The sequence below is a fragment of the Pseudophryne corroboree genome, chromosome 11 (assembly GCF_028390025.1).
Source record: "Pseudophryne corroboree isolate aPseCor3 chromosome 11, aPseCor3.hap2, whole genome shotgun sequence".
NCBI lineage: Eukaryota > Metazoa > Chordata > Amphibia > Anura > Myobatrachidae > Pseudophryne > Pseudophryne corroboree.
The window spans coordinates 157,930,600-157,952,659 of NC_086454.1; positions in this window are offsets into that span (position 1 = coordinate 157,930,600).

Consider the following 22,060-nt stretch of genomic DNA (forward strand, 5'->3'; position numbering starts at 1 on the left):
GCGGAAAACGGGCGCACGTCTAACAGCGCACTGATTATACTGAGAACTGATTATACTGATCACTGATTATACTGAGCACTGATTTTACTGAGCACTGATTATACTGAGCACAGATTTTACTGAGCACTTATTTTACTGAGCACTGATTTTACTGAGCACTGATTATACTGATCACTGATTTTACTGAGCACTAAATTTACTGAGCACTGATTATACTGATCACTGATGATACTACGGAGAACTGACACTGAGCAGCGAGAACAGCACTGGACTATTGTACTGTAGTATACTGGTCACCACAATCCAGCACTGACACTGAGCACAGATATTAAGCACTGATCAGGATACTAGAAGTGACACGGTGCAGCAAGATAATGCTATGGCCTACTGTACTGTACTACTATATACTGGTGGTCACCACAATGCAGCACAGATATTGAGCACTGATCAGGATACTAAAAGTGACAGGGCAGCAAGATACAGCAATGGCCTACTGTACTGTACTACTATATACTGGTGGTCACCACAATGCAGCACTGTACTACTATATACTGGTCACAACAATGCAACACAGATTAAGCACTGATCAGGATACTAGAACTGAGTCTGACACGGAGCTGCAAGGTACAGCAATGTACTACTGTACTGTACTACTATATACTGGTGGTCACCACAATGCAGCACTGTACTACTATATACTGGTCACAACAATGCAGCACAGATATTGAGAACTGTTCAGGATACTAGAACTGAGTCTGACACGGAGCTGCAAGATACAGCAATGGCCTACTGTACTGTACTACTATATACTGGTGGTCACCACAATGCAGCACTGTACTACTATATACTGGTCACAACAATGCAGCACAGATTGAGCACTGATCAGGATACTATAACCGAGTCTTACACGGAGCTGCAAGATACAGCAATGGCCTACTGTACTGTACTACTTTATACTGGTGGTCACCACAATGCAGCACACTGAGCACAGATATTGAGCTTTTCAGACAGAGAAAGTAGCCACGTCCTCTCCGCTCAATCTACAATGCACGAGTGAAAATGGCGGCGATACACGGTTCTTTATATGGAATACGAATCTCGCGAGAATCCGACAGCGGGATTATGACGTTTGGCCTCGTTTGAGTTAACCGAGCAAGTCGGGAAGAACCTAGGCGAATTCGGGCCCGTGAAGTTCGGGGGGGGGTTCGGATCTCGACGAACCGAACCCGCTCATCTCTAGTTTTTATTCAGATTTCGTTGATAGCCTAATCTCATTTGATTGGGAGTATTTTTAAATCTATAGTCACTGCCTCACTGGTTATACTGTAGTGTGTGCTATACATCTATAGTGACTGCCTCACTGGTTATACTGTAGTGTGTGCTACACATCTATAGTCACTGCCTCACTGGTTATAGTGTGTGCTGTACATCTATAGTCACTGCCTCACTGGTTATACTGTAGTGTGTGCTATACATCTATAGTCACTGCCTCACTGGTTATAGTGTGTGCTATACATCTATAGTCACTGCCTCACTGGTTATACTGTAGTGTGTGCTATACATCTATAGTCACCGCCTCACTGGTTATGGTGTGTGTGCTATACATCTGTAGTCACTGCCTCACTGGTTATAGTGTGTGCTATACATCTGTAGTCACTGCCTCACTGGTTATAGTGTGTGCTATACATCTATAGTCACTGCCTCACTGGTTATAGTGTGTGCTATACATCTATAGTCACTGCCTCACTGGTTATACTGTAGTGTGTGCTATACATCTATAGTGACTGCCTCACTGGTTATACTGTAGTGTGTGCTACATATCTATAGTCACTGCCTCACTGGTTATAGTGTGTGCTATACATCTATAGTGACTGCCTCACTGGTTATACTGTAGTGTGTGCTACATATCTATAGTCACTGCCTCACTGGTTATAGTGTGTGCTATACATCTATAGTCACTGCCTCACTGGTTATACTGTAGTGTGTGCTATACATCTATAGTCACTGCCTCACTGGTTAAAGTGTGTGCTATACATCTATAGTCACCGCCTCACTGGTTATGGTGTGTGTGCTATACATCTGTAGTCACTGCCTCACTGGTTATAGTGTGTGCTATACATCTATAGTCACTGCCTCACTGGTTATACTGTAGTGTGTGCTATACATCTATAGTCACCGCCTCACTAGTTATGGTGTGTGCTATACATCTGTAGTCACTGCCTCACTGGTTATAGTGTGTGCTATACATCTATAGTCACTGCCTCACTGGTTATAGTGTGTGCTATACATCTATAGTCACTGCCTCACTGGTTATAGTATGTGGCAGTGAGGCAGTGACTGCTGCTGCTGGACAGAGCGCAGACTGGGGAGATGGCACCAAGTACCACACACAGGATTAGCAAGAGACCGTGGCATCAGATGCGGGTAAACAATCCTTTACCGAACCCTTCTCCTCCGAGTCCAGCAACCCCCCCCATCCACCCCCCCTTCGCACAGCCAGCGCCCGCTCCCACCGGAGCATCGAACACCTCACCTTCCCCACCGTAGCCAGCGTAGCAGACGAACAGTGGGATTCCCCCCAATCATCAGGCGCCGCTAAGAGCCCCCGTCGCCAGGTTGGATCCCCGCTCCCAGAGGTACTCCCAAGGGGGACTGAACGGACACTGGGGAGAGCCAGAGGGTGCCACGTTGTTGGGGGGGGGGGAGCCAGGAGTGCAGAGGGATCGGCACTCCATCTCTTCCACACATGGCCCAACGGGGAGCGCAGCACCGAGGAGCACATGGGAACAGCAGGGAGGAATGGGACAAGCAGCAGCGGTCCTTAGCATCGAGCTACGGGACATCCGGAGCGGGTGAGACACATTTACCACTCTCTTTCCCCGCACTGCAACACCCCCCGCACCCACCGCAGGAGCACCGCCGCTCCCGGAAGGCTTCACCGGCATGACACATTCTTCTGATCCCCTGCCAGGCTCCAGCAGCATCACCAGCAGCACCGTTACCTCCTCCGCAATGCGGGGGAGGGGGGGGGGACCAGGCGGCGTGCTGTGCTCTATTTGCCTGTATTTGCCCCGGGGGGACACGCCGGCCCACGGTACAATGCTCATTGCTGCGGCCTGACGAGTTAGCGAGGGGCCCCAGCACATCGCCAGCTCTGAGCTCTTCTACTGGGAGTCAGTGCTGCAGGCACTGCTGGAGAGGCGCAGGAGAGCTCATGGATTGCTGGGAGGGAGCAGACCACGGAGAGCAGCGAGGCAGAGCATTGGTCCCGAGGGCAGGTAAATACATACTCTCTGTCCCCGCCCGGCACTAGGTTCATACCCGATGCCCATCAGGCAGATGGGGATGAAGGGACAGAGGATACCTACAGTCATCGGAAGCAAAATGCAGACGGGGCTGGGGCATCTGGACGGGAGAGATGCCGGAGAACTCACGGGATGACCAGGAGGGAACGGACCACAGAGAGCAGTTTAACGAGCAACGTTGACAGGGGCTACCCGCGCTCTAGCTCAACCACCCGCAGCCCGCCGGTGATGCCGAAGCGCACCAGGGGGGCCCCACGATGCACCGATATGAAGGAGGAGGCTCCCATCGACCAGAGCATCATGTGCAGTCCGGGCGACAAACGCAGAAGGGGACGGTGATGACCAGACAGGAGTGCCGCCGGAGGTCCGCAAGGAGGGATCTGAATGCGCAGAACAGCGATGTGGAGACATGCTGCAGGAATAAATGGCAACAGCCTGCACCCTTTCCATCCCAGCAGCCAGGGCTAGCAGCCCCCACTCTTGGGTAGGCCAAGCTGCAAGCGCTGATAGGTCCCAGGTCGCACCAGTGGGGGCCCACACCATCAACCTTCCAGGCCACCAGAGCCAGGCATGTGGCCAGTGCGGTCCATGCTTCGACCATTGCGTCATCAGGACAACCGAGCGCCATAGCAAGTGCAGAACAGGCACCACCGACAAAGGCCGTCGCCCAGGCAAGCACGGCGCAAGCATTTAATGTGTAGAATGTTGGTGTTTGGTTATTTCGGGGCATGCCGGCTTACTTGCGGATACGAGAATAAGGAAGATTGCAGGAAGAGACGCCTGGTGAAGCGCAGTGTGCCACCAAGGGCATACTGTGCCCAAAAGGCATGGCTAGTTCCACTTATGGTAGGGTCTAGGCCTAAAGGATTGTTGTTGCAATGTATGTCTAGAGGCCAGTAGTAATGTAATTTGGGAAGTTTTGAGAGTATTGGATGCTATTTATTATTTATTTATTAACAGTTTCTTATATATCGCAGCATATTCCGTTGCGCTTTACAATTAGCACAACAGTAATAGAACAAAACTGGGTAAAAGCAGACATACTGTACATAGAGGTAGGATGCTAGCAATGATGTCTGCAATTTGGGTTTCTTGTTAGCAATATACACTCGCTAGGACATGTCTTTTTATGCGCATAGATAAAGGGGGGATGCCCAGGCAATGCATTGAATGTGCATTAGCCCTGTGAAAGTATTCCTAGACACACAAGTACGTTATGAGTTTGGGGGTATCGAATGTTGCTCTATCATGAGCACTGGCTTGCCTACATCTTGCAGGCACTACAGGTATTTATGGTATGTGCTAGTTTGGCATACTGTTACAGCATTAACCCGATCATTACAGAGGATGCTGTGCCAGTTTACAGGACTCGTAGCCTGATATGGTCCTGATCAGGGACAGGGAAGCACAGGTTCTATTCCACATACAGTTTTTATTTCACCAGATACTTAGAGTAATTAAAATGTGCAAATACAGAAAGCTTGTTAGCACCAATTCTTACCCTAATGCCACGAGCGGCAGCAAGGAGTGCGTGCGCATATACTGCGGTATCTCTCTCTCAAGGGTACCCGCAAGGGGGTATAATGGGAGTGGAAGCACAATTATGTGCGTTAACACGCAAAGCGGCGCCAATTCAAATATCGCGAGAGAGGGCCATAATGGTAAGGCCAGTAAGGTGCAAGTTATAAGTAAGATTCCGCAGGCACAGACTAAGGGCAATGCCAGCGCAAGTTTGCAGGAGAGCGGATGGGTTACTCAACTCGGCTGGCAAGTGCTGGAAGGATAGCGGCATTTGGCAAGGATAGCTACGTCGGGAAGAATGTTGGCCTATAGTAGGGGTGGGCAACAGGCGGCCCGCGGGCCGGATGCGGCCCGCGGACCGATCCTGCCTGGCCCGCTGTGCCCCACCAGAGTGCAATGACAAGCGGCCCGACATGCCGCTTGTCATTGCACTGCTCTCAGACGCGGCGCCGCTGAGGAAATCCCGGTCACGTCACAGGGTCAGCTGACCGGGATTTCCTCTGTTACCATGCGCTGGGAGGCACGGGGGCGGGCACTGCAGTGAGCAGGAGCGGCGGCCGAGAAGCGGCGGCCAGTGAGAAGAGGAAGCGGCGGGCAGCGAGCGGGAGCAGGAGAGGCCACATCAGCAGTGACTCCGGCCGGCAGCAGCGCAGATCATCGGACAGCGGGGATTGTCTGCCACTGTGACAAACAGGTAAACCCCTTGTCCAGCCAGCCCCTGGATCACTGCTTAAGCTGCCATGTAGGTTTAGGGGTGGGGAGGGAGGGGAGTTAAAAACTGCAATATGGGTTTAGGGGAGGGGGGGGGACAGGGGGTAGGGACTGTCTGCTGTAATGTGTAAAAAGGGGGCGCTGTCTGCCGTAATGTGTAAAAAGGGGACGCTGTCTGCCGTAATGTGTAAAAACGGGGGCGCTGTCTGCCGTAATGTGTAAAAAGGGGACGCTGTCTGCCGTAATGTGTAAAAACGGGGGCGCTGTCTGCCGTAATGTGTAAAAACGGGACGCTGTCTGCCGTAATGTGTAAAAACGGGGGCGCTGTCTGCCGTAATGTATAAAACGGGGGCGCTGTCTGCCGTAATGTATAAAAACGGAGGCGCTGTCTGCCGTAATGTGTAAAAAGGAGACGCTGTCTGCCGTAATGTATAAAAACGGGGGCGTTGTCTGCCGTAATGTGTAAAAAGGGGACGCTGTCTGCCGTAATGTGTAAAAAGGGATCTCTTTTTGAGTATTTTGTGTGTGGCCCTCGAATATTCGCTGGAAGTGTTAAGCGGCCCCCCAGCTGAAATAATTGCCCACCCCTGGCCTATAGGCTGGACGCAGCTTGATGACTGGACGGTCTAGGACGCTAGACGCAGGAGTGATCCTTTGCCGGCATGCGGGTGTTATGGTACCTGAGTGGAAGCGTGAGTTCAGTTCACACTTCTGACATGTTGTGTGTTACTGTGCGGTTACGCGGAAGCATACACTAACATGTCCTAACTGTGATAAGATACGTTAGGTTCATCCAGTGCCAGTTTGGGGCAGTAAGAGCCCGACGGGGGAAGGAAAGGACAATGACCCGCATGTAGGTCTGTGGCCAGCGGGCAGAGGGGGCAAGGCCATCCACTACAGGGGCTTAGCCAGCCATTAGAGTGAGCATGGCTTGGGCCTGAGTCAAGGCTATACTAGAAACATTGTTAGTAGATCAGGATAAGGTACCAGATTGCATACAGCAATGCATGGTAGAAAATACACTATAGTCTTGTGCCGTATAATGTAACGCATGTATAATGTATAATTCAAGGACACAGGCTGGAACCCGATCCCTAGAGGATTAGGTGGCTCCTGCAGGCAGGGGGGCCCACCAGGAGTTTCACCTTTTCCCCCCTATGGGCCACTTCGCCCCTGGCTTCATTAAGTCTGTGTACAGGGAGGTCGGTGGCCATGCATGGCACAGTACAACAATGCTTTTAGGGAAACTGTGGTTCAAAGGGTCAGCGGTACATTAATCCTGGAGTGTGATAGCGGGCTGGAGGGTAAAAAGTGCAGATGAAAGCGCAAGACTGGAAGGTAACACGACTCAAAAGCCACCAGGTAGGCCCGGCACGGCCAAGCAGGATCAGGTTAAGGGAATGTTTCTTAATTGGGGCACGGAGTGCCCGGCCTCCCCTCCCCCTGAAGATTTAAGCACCCTAGAAAGGAGGTTTATAAGCAGAGAGGTCGTCAGGAAGTTTCCCCGCCGGCGTCAGTAAAAGGCAGCTGTTAACGATGCATGGGACATAGGGACATGGGATATAGACAAAGGTGGTCATTCCGAGTTGTTCGCTCGCAAGCTGCTTTTAGCAGCTTTGCACATGCTAAGCCGCCGCCTACTGGGAGTGAATCTTAGCTTAGCAGAATTGCGAACGAAAGATTCTCAAAATTGCGAATAGAAATTTCTTAGCAGTTTCTGAGTAGCTCGAGACTTACTCTGCCACTGCGATCAGTTCAGTCCGTTTCGTTCCTGGTTTGACGTCACAAACACTCCCAGCGTTCGCCCAGACACTCCCCCGTTTCTCCAGCCACTCCCGCGTTTTTCCCAGAAACGGCAGCGTTTTTTCAAACACTCCCATAAAACGGCCAGTTTCCGCCCAGAAACACCCACTTCCTGTCAATCACACTACGATCACCAGAACGAAGAAAAAACCTCGTAATGCCGTGAGTAAAATACCAAACTTCTTAGCAAATTTACTTGGCGCAGTCGCACTGCGGACATTGCACATGCGCATTTGCGACTAATCGCTCCGTTGCGAAAAAAAAAGTAACGAGCGATCAACTCGGAATGACCACCAAAGTCTGGTGCAACACCAGTCGGTCAATTGAAGGGTCAGAGCAGTCACGAGGCGAAGAATGGCAGTCTGGCTAACAAAAGCCAGAGAGAGCATCGGTATGGAGTTCACACACAGGCATTTTTAAACCTCATGGGTTCCCGACTCAATCTGATGGTTAGTTTCATAGCCAAAGGCTCTGTGCCATATGCGGCGCAGGGGATGAGACCTTCGACTCATCCTGACAAGGGGGGAAGCCCATGCGGGATCCAGGGCAGCAGCACACTCCATTGGGCGTTTTGCTAGTGTCAGGTCCGGCGCATTACGCCAGAGCGCGCATTGGTGGCGCAAGCGCTAACTCACAAGGATGATAGCAGGGCCCCCATGGCCAGAATAAGACTTAGAGCCCGGGTGCACCAGTTCAGGAATCCGGGCACAGGGAAGGGAGAAATCCAATAGCTGTGCCTGGGCCAGAGGCAGACGTTAATAGGTGGGCCCAAGGTTGCTGGCAGGTAATCCCAAAGGGTGAGATTTGGCAGCAGGCAAGCGGAGGGGGAGTCCGCATGACCATTTCGTGGGAGCCAAGGGCTGCAGCAAGTGGGCAAGATCTGCATTTCTACGGAAGGTAGTGAGTACAGGCTAGAGAGGCCCCGCCGGAGGCAGGACGGCCCGTGGTGACAGCACAGTGCCCTGGTAGGAATGACCTGGGTAAGATTATGTCGTTAGTCCCCATCACGCCTGCCCGGGGAGACATGGTTTGGATAACAGGGCAGTGGGGCAGTGCTGCGCATATGGTAATAATCAGTTCAAGGCTAGCGTGGTGAGAAACCAAAGGGGGTAGGTAGTGAAGGTAGATGCTGCCATCAGTAACCTCGGTCACAGCAAGCGGATGAGGCATCATCAGCATAGCAGTCTGTTGAGCTAGTGCTGGGGGCAAGGGAGATCATCGGTCAGGAAAAGGCCTGGGCATATTCCGCAATGCCTTACAGGATGCCCTGTAAGTGTAAGGTGGTAAGTGGTAGCCGCAGGGTGGGGTCTTCGGTCCCAGGTCACTGGGTCCTCATGTGGCGGGGAGGGAGCGGTGCACAAGGTATGATAAGCAGGGGATTGTCAGAATGCCTCGCATATTCACCAATAGGTGGCTGCATGCCTGCTTCCAGCAATAATGCGGCATGGGCCATACAGGTTGCTCGCCAGGTGAGGGTGTTGTGCAGATGGTAGCTGGTCCCAAATGGTAGGGGGCGTGGTCACATAACTAGTGGTTGGGACGGGCATGCCCCAGGTGGTTTCAGCGTTGTAAGACCTTTTGTGTGCACCACTCCCCTTTCCTTGCCCTGCGATTGTTTAGTTGTACATCTATAGTCACTGTCTCACTGGTTATAGTGTGTGCTATACATCTATAGTCACTGCCTCACTGGTTATAGTGTGTACTATACATCTATAGTCACCACCTCACTGGTTAGAGAATGTACTATACATCTATAGTCACTGCCTCACTGGTTATAGTATGTGCTATACATCTATAGTCACTGCCTCACTGGTTATACTGTAGTGTGTACTATACATCTATAGTCACCGCCTCACTGGTTAGAGTATGTACTATACATCTATAGTCACTGCCTCACTGGTTATAGTATGTGCTATACATCTATAGTCACTGCCTCACTGGTTATACTGTAGTGTGTACTATACATCTATAGTCACCGCCTCACTGGTTAGAGTATGTACTATACATCTATAGTCACTGCCTCACTGGTTATAGTATGTGCTATACATCTATAGTCACTGCCTCACTGGTTATACTGTAGTGTGTACTATACATCTATAGTCACCGCCTCACTGGTTAGAGTATGTACTATGTACTATACATCTATAGTCACTGCCTCACTGATTATGGTGTGTGCTATACATCTATAGTCACTGCCTCACTGGTTATAGTGTGTGCTATACATCTATAGTCACTGCCTCACTGGTTATAGTGTGTACTATACATCTATAGTCACCGCCTCACTGGTTATAGTATGTACTATACATCTATAGTCACTGCCTCACTGATTATGGTGTGTGCTATACATCTATAGTCACTGCCTCACTGGTTATAGTGTGTGCTATACATCTATAGTCACTGCCTCACCGGTTATAGTGTGTGCTATACATCTATAGTCACTGCCTCACTGGTTATAGTATGTGCTATACATCTATAGTCACTGCCTCACTGGTTATACTGTAGTGTGTACTATACATCTATAGTCACCGCCTCACTGGTTAGAGTATGTACTATGTACTATACATCTATAGTCACTGCCTCACTGATTATGGTGTGTGCTATACATCTATAGTCACTGCCTCACTGGTTATAGTGTGTGCTATACATCTATAGTCACTGCCTCACTGGTTATAGTGTGTACTATACATCTATAGTCACCGCCTCACTGGTTATAGTATGTACTATACATCTATAGTCACTGCCTCACTGATTATGGTGTGTGCTATACATCTATAGTCACTGCCTCACTGGTTATAGTGTGTGCTATACATCTATAGTCACTGCCTCACTGGTTATAGTATGTGCTATACATCTATAGTCACTGCCTCACTGGTTATACTGTAGTGTGTACTATACATCTATAGTCACCGCCTCACTGGTTATAGTATGTACTATACATCTATAGTCACTGCCTCACTGATTATGGTGTGTGCTATACATCTATAGTCACTGCCTCACTGATTATAGTGTGTGCTATACATCTATACTCTATAGTCACTGCCTCACTGGTTATAGTGTGTGCTATACATCTATAGTCACTGCCTCACTGGTTATAGTGTGTGCTATACATCTATAGTCACTGCCTCACTGGTTATAGTGTGTGCTAGTTATCTATAGTCACTGCCTCACTGATTATGGTGTGTGCTATACATCTATAGTCACTGCCTCACTGGTTATAGTATGTGCTATACATCTATAGTCACTGCCTCACTGGTTATACTGTAGTGTGTACTATACATCTATAGTCACCGCCTCACTGGTTAGAGTATGTACTATACATCTATAGTCACTGCCTCACTGGTTGTAGTATGTGCTATACATCTATAGTCACTGCCTCACTGGTTATACTGTAGTGTGTACTATACATCTATAGTCACCGCCTCACTGGTTATAGTATGTACTATACATCTATAGTCACTGCCTCACTGATTATGGTGTGTGCTATATAGTGATGAGCGGGTTCGGTTTCTCTGAAACCGAACCCCCCCGAACTTCACCTTTTTTACACGGGTCTGAGGCAGGTTAGAACTTTCCCGCCTTGCTCGGCTAACCCGAACGCGCCCGAACATCATCATCCCGCTGTCGGATTCTCGCGAGATTCGGATTCTATATAAGCAGCCGCGCGTCGCCGCCATTTTCACTCGTGCATTGGAGATGATAGGGAGAGGACGTGGCTGGCGTCCTCTCCGTTTATTGTAGAAGACAGAACTTGATTCATTGGTTGTTTATTGCTTAATTGTGGGGAGGATTGGGGAGCAGCTGTTAGTTAGTACAGTGCAGAGTTTTGCTGATAAGTGACCACCAGTTTTTATCCGTTCTCTGCCTGAAAAAAACGCTCCATACCATATCTGTGCTCAGTGTGCTGCATAATATATCTGTGCTCACACTGCTTAATTGTGGGGACTGGGGAGCAGCTATAGCAGGAGTACAGTGCAGAGTTTTGCTGACAGTGACCACCAGTATACGTTGTCTGCCTGAAAAACACTCCATATCTGTGCTCAGTGTGCTGCTTTATTGTGGGGACTGGGAGTGGGGACCATCAGTATAATTAATATTATATAGGAGGAGTACAGTGCAGAGTGCACTGCTGTACCTACCTCTGTGTCGTCATCCATTAAGTATACTATCCATCTACATTCTATACCTGTGGTGCATTTTAGTTTTGCAGCTTGCTGACAGTGTCCACCAGTATACTATATATAGCAGTACGGTAGGCCACTGCTGTACCTACCTCTGTGTCGTCACTCGTCATCCATTAAGTATACTATCCATCTACATTCTATACCTGTGGTGCATTTTAGTTTTGCAGTTTGCTGACAGTGTCCACCAGTATACTATATATATACTTATAGCAGTACGGTAGGCCACTGCTGTACCTACCTCTGTGTCGTCACTCGTCATCCATTAAGTATACTATCCATCTACATTCTATACCTGTGGTGCATTTTAGTTTTGGAGTTTGCTGACAGTGTCCACCAGTATACTATATATAGCAGTACGGTAGGCCACTGCTGTACCTACCTCTGTGTCGTCACTCGTCATCCATTAAGTATACTATCCATCTACATTCTATACCTGTGGTGCATTTTAGACAGTTTTGCAGTTTGCTGACAGTGTCCACCAGTATACTATATACAGACTTGCCTACTCTCCCGGAATGGCCGGAATTGGGTGACCCTCCCGGCCCCCCGGAAGAGCAGGCAAGTCTCCCGATTACAGGGGTCCCCCCCTGCCTGGACGCCCACTTAGCGAGTAAAGTGGGCGGTCCGGGCAGGCGATGACGCGATTCTTGTTGAATCGCGTCATCATAGCCACGCCCCTTGCTGTATAAAGCCGGTAATAGCGGCATTACACAGTGGGGGGTGGGGCTTACACATGACGATCCCGTAGCCACGCCCCGGACCGCCTCTGACACGCCCCCAGCCCGCCTACGCCACGCCTCTGGTCCGCCCCCCTCTTCACTCACATCGCAGCCCGCCCCCCTGCCGAACCGACCTGGCTGCTCTCTCCCGGAGAGAGTAGCCAAAAAGTCGGTAAGTATGACTATATATATACTTATAGCAGTACGGTAGGCCACTGCTGTACCTATTTCTGTGTCGTCACTCGTCATCCATTAAGTATACTATCCATCTACATTCTATACCTGTGGTGCATTTTAGACAGTTTTGCAGTTTGCTGACAGTGTCCACCAGTATACTATATATATACTTATAGCAGTACGGTAGGCCACTGCTGTACCTACCTCTGTGTCGTCACTCGTCATCCATTAAGTATACTATCCATCTACATTCTATACCTGTGGTGCATTTTAGACAGTTTTGCAGTTTGCTGACAGTGTCCACCAGTTTATATATACTTATAGCAGTACGGTAGGCCACTGCTGTACCTACCTCTGTGTCGTCACTCGTCATCCATTAAGTATACTATCCATCTACATTCTATACCTGTGGTGCATTTTAGACAGTTTTGCAGTTTGCTGACAGTGTCCACCAGTATACTATATATATACTTATAGCAGTACGGTAGGCCACTGCTGTACCTACCTCTGTGTCGTCACTCGTCATCCATTAAGTATACTATCCATCTACATTCTATACCTGTGGTGCATTTTAGACAGTTTTGCACAGTAAATATAGTAGTAGGCCATTGCTATTGATACTGGCATATAATTCCACACATTAAAAAATGGAGAACAAAAATGTGGAGGTTAAAGGGAAAGATCAAGATCCACTTCCACCTCGTGCTGAAGCTGCTGCCACTAGTCATGGCCGAGACGATGAAATGCCATCAACGTCGTCTGCCAAGGCCGATGCCAAATGTCATAGTAGAGAGCATGTAAAATCCAAAACACAAAAGTTCAGTAAAATGACCCAAAAATCTAAATTAAAAGCGTCTGAGGAGAAGCGTAAACTTGCCAATATGCCATTTACGACACGGAGTGGCAAGGAACGGCTGAGGCCCTGGCCTATGTTCATGGCTAGTGGTTCAGCTTCACATGAGGATGGAAGCACTCATCCTCTCGCTAGAAAAAAGAAAAGACTAAAGCTGGCAAAAACACAGCAATGAACTGTGCGTTCTTCAAAATCACAAATCTCCAAGGAGAGTCCAATTGTGTCGGTTGCGATGCCTGACCTTCCCAACACTGGACGGGAAGAGCTTGCGCCTTCCACCATTTGCACGCCCCCTGCAAGTGCTGTAAGGAGCACCCGCAGTCCAATTCCTGATAGTCAAATTGAAGATGTCACTGTTGAAGTACACCAGGATGAGGATATGGGTGTTGCTGGCGCTGGGGAGGAAATTGACAAGGAGGATTCTGATGGTGAGGTGGTTTGTTTAAGTCAGGCACCCGGGGAGACACCTGTTGTCCGTGGGAGGAATATGGCCATTGACATGCCTGGTCAAAATACAAAAAAAATCAGCTCTTCGGTGTGGAATTATTTCAACACAAATGCGGACAACAGGTGTCAAGCCGTGTGTTGCCTTTGTCAAGCTGTAATAAGTAGGGGTAAGGACGTTAACCACCTCGGAACATCCTCCCCTATACGTCACCTGCAGCGCATTCATCATAAGTCAGTGACAAGTTCAAAAACTTTGGGTGACAGCGGAAGCAGTCCACTGACCACTAAATCCCTTCCTCTTGTAACCAAGCTTCTGCAAACCACACCACCAACTCCCTCAGTGTCAATTTCCTCCTTACCCAGGAAAGCCAATAGTCCTGCAGGCCATGTCACTGTCAAGTCTGACGAGTCCTCTCCTGCCTGGGATTCCTCCGATGCATCCTTGAGTGTAACGCCTACTGCTGCTGGCGCTGCTGTTGTTGCTGCTGGGAGTCGATCGTCATCCAAGAGGGGAAGTCGGAAGACCACTTGTACTACTTCCAGTAAGCAATTGACTGTCCAACAGTCCTTTGCGAGGAAGATGAAATATCACAGCAGTCATCCTGCTGCAAAGCAGATAACTCAGGCCTTGGCAGCCTGGGCGGTGAGAAACGTGGTTCCGGTATCCATCGTTAATTCAGAGGCAACTATAGACTTGATTGAGGTACTGTATCCCCGGTACCAAATACCATCTAGGTTCCATTTCTCTAGGCAGGCGATACCGAAAATGTACACAGACCTCAGAAAAAGACTCACCAGTGTCCTAAAAAATGCAGTTGTACCCAATGTCCACTTAACCACGGACATGTGGACAAGTGGAGCAGGGCAAACTCAGGACTATATGACTGTGACAGCCCACTGATTAGATGTATTGCCTCCCGCAGCAAGAACAGCAGCGGCGGCACCAGTAGCAGCATCTCGCAAATGTCAACTCGTTCCTAGGCAGGCTACGCTTTGTATCACCGCTTTCCAGAATAGGCACACAGCTGACAACCTCTTAAGGCAACTGAGGAAGATCATCGCAGAATGGCTTACCCCAATTGGACTCTCCTGGGGATTTGTGACATCGGACAACGCCAGCAATATTGTGCGTGCATTACATCTGGGCAAATTCCAGCACGTCCCATGTTTTGCACATACATTGAAATTGGTGGTGCAGAATTATTTAAAAAATGACAGGGGCGTGCAAGAGATGCTGTCGGTGGCCCGAAGAATTGCGGGCCACTTTCGGCATTCAGGCACCGCGTACAGAAGACTGGAGCACCACCAAACATTCCTGAACCTGCCCTGCCATCATCTGAAGCAAGAGGTGGTAACGAGGTGGAATTCAACCCTCTATATGCTTCAGAGGATGGAGGAGCAGCAAAAGGCCATTCAAGCCTATACATCTGCCCACGATATAGGCAAAGGAGGGGGAATGCACCTGACTCATGCGCAGTGGAGAATGATTTCAACGTTGTGCAAGGTTCTGCAACCCTTTGAACTTGCCACACGTGAAGTCAGTTCAGACACTGCCAGCCTGAGTCAGGTCATTCCCCTCATCAGGCTTTTGCAGAAGAAGCTGGAGACATTGAAGGAGGAGCTAAAACAGAGCGATTCCGCTAGGCATGTGGGACTTGTGTATGGAGCCCTTAATTCGCTTAACCAGGATTCACAGGTGGTCAATCTGTTGAAATCAGAGCACTACATTTTGGCCACCGTGCTCGATCCTAGATTTAAAACCTACGTTGTATCTCTCTTTCCAGCAGACACAAGTCTGCAGAGGTTCAAAGACCTGCTGGTGAGAAAATTGTCAAGTCAAGCGGAACGTGACCCGTCAACATCTCCTCCTTCACATTCTCCCGCAACTGGGGGTGCGAGGAAAAGGCAAAGAATTCCTAGCCCACCCGCTGGCGGTGATGCAGGGCAGTCTGGAGCGAGTGCTGACATCTGGTCCGGACTGAAGGACCTGCCAATGATTACTGACATGTTGTCTACTGTCACTGCATATGATTCTCTCACCATGGAAAGAATGGTGGAGGATTATATGAGTGGCCGCATCCAAGTAGGCACGTCAGACAGTCCGTACGTATACTGGCAGGAAAAAGAGGCAATTTGGAGGCCCTTGCACAAACTGGCTTTATTCTACCTATATTGCCCTCCCTCCAGTGTGTACTCCGAAAGAGTGTTTAGTGCAGCCGCTCACCTTGTCAGCAATCGGCGTACGAGGTTACTTCCAGAAAATGTGGAGAAGATGATGTTCATTAAAATGAATTATAATCAATTCCTCCGTGGAGACATTCACCAGCAGCAATTGCCTCCAGAAAGTACACGGGGACCTGAGATGGTGGATTCCAGTGGGGACGAATTAATAATCTGTGAGGAGGGGGATGTACACAGTGAAAGGGGTGAGGAATCGAAGGATGATGATGAGGTGGACATCTTGCCTCTGTAGAGCCAGTTTGTGCAAGGAGAGATTGATTGCTTCTTTTTTGGTGGGGGCACAAACCAACCAGTCATTTCAGTCACAGTCGTGTGGCAGACCCTGTCGCTGAAATGATGGGTTCGTTAAAGTGTGCATGTCCTGTTTATACAACATAAGGGTGGGTGGGAGGGCCCAAGGACAATTCCATCTTGCACCTCTTTTTTCTTTCATTTTTCTTTGCATCATGTGCTGTTTGGGGACATTTTTTTGGAAGCGCCATCCTGCCTGACACTGCAGTGCCACTCCTAGATGGGCCAGGTGTTTGTGTCGGCCACTTGTGTCGCTTAGCTTAGTCACACAGCCACCTTGGTGCGCCTCTTTTTTTCTTTGCATCATGTGCTGTTTGGGGACAATTTTTTGGAAGAGCCATCCTGTCTTGATTGACACTGCAGTGCCACTCCTAGATGGGCCAGGTGTTTGTGTCGGCCACTTGTGTCGGTTAGCTTAGTCACACAGCCACCTTGGTGCGCCTCTTTTTTTCTTTGCATCATGTGCTGTTTGGGGACAATTTTTTGGAAGGGCCATCCTGTCTTGATTGACACTGCAGTGCCACTCCTAGATGGGCCAGGTGTTTGTGTCGGCCACTTGTGTCGCTTAGCTTAGTCACACAGCCACCTTGGTGCGCCTCTTTTTTTCTTTGCATCATGTGCTGTTTGGGGACAATTTTTTGGAAGGGCCATCCTGTCTTGATTGACACTGCAGTGCCACTCCTAGATGGGCCAGGTGTTTGTGTCGGCCACTTGTGTCGCTTAGCTTAGTCACACAGCCACCTTGGTGCGCCTCTTTTATTCTTTGCATCATGTGCTGTTTGGGGACAATTTTTTGGAAGGGCCATCCTGTCTTGATTGACACTGCAGTGCCACTCCTAGATGGGCCAGGTGTTTGTGTCGGCCACTTGTGTCGCTTAGCTTAGTCACATAGCCACCTTGGTGCGCCTCTTTTTTTCTTTGCATCATGTGCTGTTTGGGGACAATTTTTGGAAGGGCCATCCTGTCTTGATTGACACTGCAGTGCCACTCCTAGATGGGCCAGGTGTTTGTGTCGGCCACTTGTGTCGCTTAGCTTAGTCACACAGCCACCTTGGTGCGCCTCTTTTTTTCTTTGCATCATGTGCTGTTTGGGGACTATTTTTTGGAAGGGCCATCCTGCCTGACACTGCAGTGCCACTCCTAGATGGGCCAGGTGTTTGTGTCGGCCACTTGTGTCGCTTAGCTTAGCCATCCAGCGACCTCGGTGCAAATTTTAGGACTAAAAATAATATTGTGAGGTGTGAGGTGTTCAGAATAGACTGGAAATGAGTGGAAATTATGGATATTGAGGTTAATAATACTATGGGATCAAAATGACCCCCAAATTCTATGATTTAAGCTGTTTTTTTGAAAAAAACACCCGAATCCAAAACACACCCGAATCCGACAAAAATTTTTCGGTGACGTTTTGCCAAAACGCGTCCGAATCCAAAACACGGCCGCGGAACCGAACCCAAAACCAAAACACAAAACGCGAAAAAATTTCCGGTGCACATCACTAGTGCTATACATCTATAGTCACTGCCTCACTGGTTATAGTGTGTGCTATACATCTATAGTCACTGCCTCATTGGTTATGGTGTGTGCTATACATCTATAGTCACCGCCTCACTGGTCATGGTGTGTGCTATACATCTATAGTCACCACCTCACTGGTTATAGTATGTGCTATACATCTATAGTCACTGCCTCACTGGTTATGGTACATGTTATACATCTATAGTTACTGCCTCACTGGTTATTTTGTGTGCTATACATCTATAGTCACCGCCTCACTGGTTATAGGTGGTCATTCCGAGTTGTTCGCTCGCAAGCTGCTTTTAGCAGCATTGCACACGCTAAGCCGCCGCCTACTGGGAGTGAATCTTAGCTTCTCAAAATTGCGAACGAAAGATTCGCAATATTGCGAAAAGACTTCTCTGTGCAGTTTCTGAGTAGCTCGAGACTTACTCTGCCAGTGCGATCAGTTCAGTGCTTGTCGTTCCTGGTTTGACGTCACAAACACACCCAGCGTTCGCCCAGACACTCCTCCGTTTCTCCAGCCACTCCCGCGTTTTTCCCAGAAACGGTAGCGTTTTTTCGCACACACCCATAAAACGGCCAGTTTCCGCCCAGAAACACCCACTTCCTGTCAATCACATTACGATCACCAGAACGAAGAAAAAACCTCGTAATGCCGTGAGTAAAAAACCTAACTGCATAGCAAATTTACTTGGCGCAGTCGCACTGCGGACATTGCGCATGCGCATTAGCGACTAATCGCTCCGTTGCGAGAAAAAAATAAAGAGCGAACAACTCGGAATGACCCCCATAGTGTGTGCTATACATCTATAGTAACTGCCTCATTGGTTATGGTGTGTGCTATACATCTATAGTCACTGCCTCACTGGTTATAGTGTGTGCTATACATCTATAGTCACTGCCTCACTGGTTATACTGTAGTGTGTGCTATACATCTATAGTCACTGCCTCACTGGTTATGGTGTGTGCTATACATCTATAGTCACTGCCTCACTGGTTATAGTGTGTGCTATACATCTATAGTCACTGCCTCACTGGTTATACTGTAGTGTGTGCTATACATCTATAGTCACTGCCTCACTGGTTATGGTACATGTTATACATCTATAGTTACTGCCTCACTGGTTATTTTGTGTGCTATACATCTATAGTCACCGCCTCACTGGTTATAGTGTGTGCTATACATCTATAGTAACTGCCTCATTGGTTATGGTGTGTGCTATACATCTATAGTCACTGCCTCACTGGTTATAGTGTGTGCTATACATCTATAGTCACTGCCTCACTGGTTATACTGTAGTGTGTGCTATACATCTATAGTCACTGCCTCACTGGTTATGGTGTGTGCTATACATCTATAGTCACTGCCTCACTGGTTATAGTATGTGCTATACATCTATAGTCACTGCCTCACTGGTTATAGTGTGTACTATACATCTATAGTCACCGCCTCACTGGTTAGAGTATGTACTATACATCTATAGTCACTGCCTCACTGGTTATAGTATGTGCTATACATCTATAGTCACTGCCTCACTGGTTATACTGTAGTGTGTACTATACATCTATAGTCACCGCCTCACTGGTTATAGTATGTACTATACATCTATAGTCACTGCCTCACTGATTATGGTGTGTGCTATACATCTATAGTCACGGCCTCACTGGTTATAGTGTGTGCTATACATCTATAGTCACTGCCTCATTGGTTATGGTGTGTGCTATACATCTATAGTCACCGCCTCACTGGTCATGGTGTGTGCTACACATCTATAGTCACCACCTCACTGGTTATAGTATGTGCTATACATCTATAGTCACTGCCTCACTGGTTATGGTACATGTTATACATCTATAGTCACTGCCTCACTGGTTATTTTGTGTGATATACATCTATAGTCACCGCCTCACTGGTTATAGTGTGTGCTATACATCTATAGTCACTGCCTCACTGGTTATACTGTAGTGTGTGCTATACATCTATAGTCACTGCCTCACTGGTTATGGTGTGTGCTACACATCTATATTCACTGCCTCACTGGTTATGGTGTGTGCTATACATCTATTGTCACTGCCACACTGGTTATAGTGTGTGCCATACATCTATAGTCACTGCCTCACTGGTTATAGTGTGTGCCATACATCTATAGTTACTGCCTCACTGTGCATTACTGGTTATGGTGTGTGCTATACATCTATTGTCACTGCCTCACTGGTTACAGTGTGTGCTATACATCTATAGTCACTGCCTCACTGGTTATGGTGTGTGCTATACATCTACAGTTGCTGCCTCACTGGTTATAGTGTGTGCTATACATCTATAGTCACTGCTTCACTGTTTATGGTGTGTGCTATACATCTATAGTCACTGCCTCACTGGTTATGGTACATGCTATACATCTAAGGTCACTGCCTCACTGGTTATAGTGTGTGCTATACATCTATAGTCACCGCCTCACTGGTTATAGTGTGTGCCATACATATATAGTCACTGCCTCACTGGTTATAGTGTGTGCTATACATCTATAGTCTCCGCCTCACTGGTTAAGTTGTGTGCTATACATCTATAGTCACTGCCTCACTGGTTATAGTGTATGCTATACATCTATAGTCACTGCCTCACTGGTTATAGTGTGTACTATACATCTATAGTCACCACCTCACTGGTTAGAGTATGTACTATACATCTATAGTCACTGCCTCACTGGTTATAGTATGTGCTATACATCTATAGTAACTGCCTCATTGGTTATGGCTTGTGCTATACATCTATAGTCACTGCCTCACTGGTTATAGTGTGTGCTATACATCTATAGTCACTGCCTCACTGGTTATACTGTAGTGTGTGCTATACATCTATAGTCACTGCCTTACTGGTTATGGTGTGTGCTATACATCTATAGTCACTACCTCACTGGTTATAGTATGTGCTATACATCTATAGTCACTGCCTCACTGGTTATACTGTAGTGTGTACTATACATCTATAGTCACCGCCTCACTGGTTAGAGTATGTACTATACATCTATAGTCACTGCCTCACTGGTTATACTGTAGTGTGTACTATACATCTATAGTCACCGCCTCACTGGTTATAGTATCTACTATACATCTATAGTCACTGCCTCACTGATTATGGTGTGTGCTATACATCTATAGTCACTGCCTCACTGGTTATAGTGTGTGCTATACATCTATAGTCACTGCCTCATTGGTTATGGTGTGTGCTATACATCTCTAGTCACCGCCTCACTGGTCATGGTGTGTGCTGCACATCTATAGTCACCACCTCACTGGTTATAGTATGTGCTATACATCTATAGTCACTGCCTCACTGGTTATGGTACATGTTATACATCTATAGTCACTGCCTCACTGGTTATTTTGTGTGATATACATCTATAGTCACCGCCTCACTGGTTATAGTGTGTGCTATACATCTATAGTCACTGCCTAACTGGTTATACTGCAGTGTGTGCTATACATCTATAGTCACTGCCTCACTGGTTATGGTGTGTGCTACACATCTATATTCACTGCCTCACTGGTTATGGTGTGTGCTATACATCTATTGTCACTGCCACACTGGTTATAGTGTGTGCCATACATCTATAGTCACTGCCTCACTGGTTATGGTGTGTGCCATACATCTATAGTTACTGCCTCACTGTGCATTACTGGTTATGTTGTGTGCTATACATCTATTGTCACTGCCTCACTGGTTACAGTGTGTGCTATACATCTATAGTCACAGCCTCACTGGTTTATGGTGTGTGCTTTACATCTACAGTTGCTGCCTCACTGGTTATAGTGTGTGCTATACATCTATAGTCACTGCTTCACTGTTTATGGTGTGTGCTATACATCTATAGTCACTGCCTCACTAGTTATAGTATGTGCTATACATCTATAGTTACTGCCTCACTGGTTATGGTACATGCTATACATCTAAGGTCACTGCCTCACTAGTTATAGTGTGTGCTATACATCTATAGTCACCGCCTCACTGGTTATAGTGTGTGCTATACATATATAGTCACTGCCTCACTGGTTATAGTGTGTGCTATACATCTATAGTCACTGCCTCACTGGTTAAGTTGTGTGCTATACATCTATAGTCACTGCCTCACTGGTTATAGTGTGTGCTATACATCTATAGTCACTGCCTCACTGGTTATAGTGTGTGCTATACATCTATAGTCTCCGCCTCACTGGTTAAGGTACATGCTATACATCTATAGTCACTGCCTCTCTGGTTATGGTGTGTGCTATACATCTATACTCACTGGT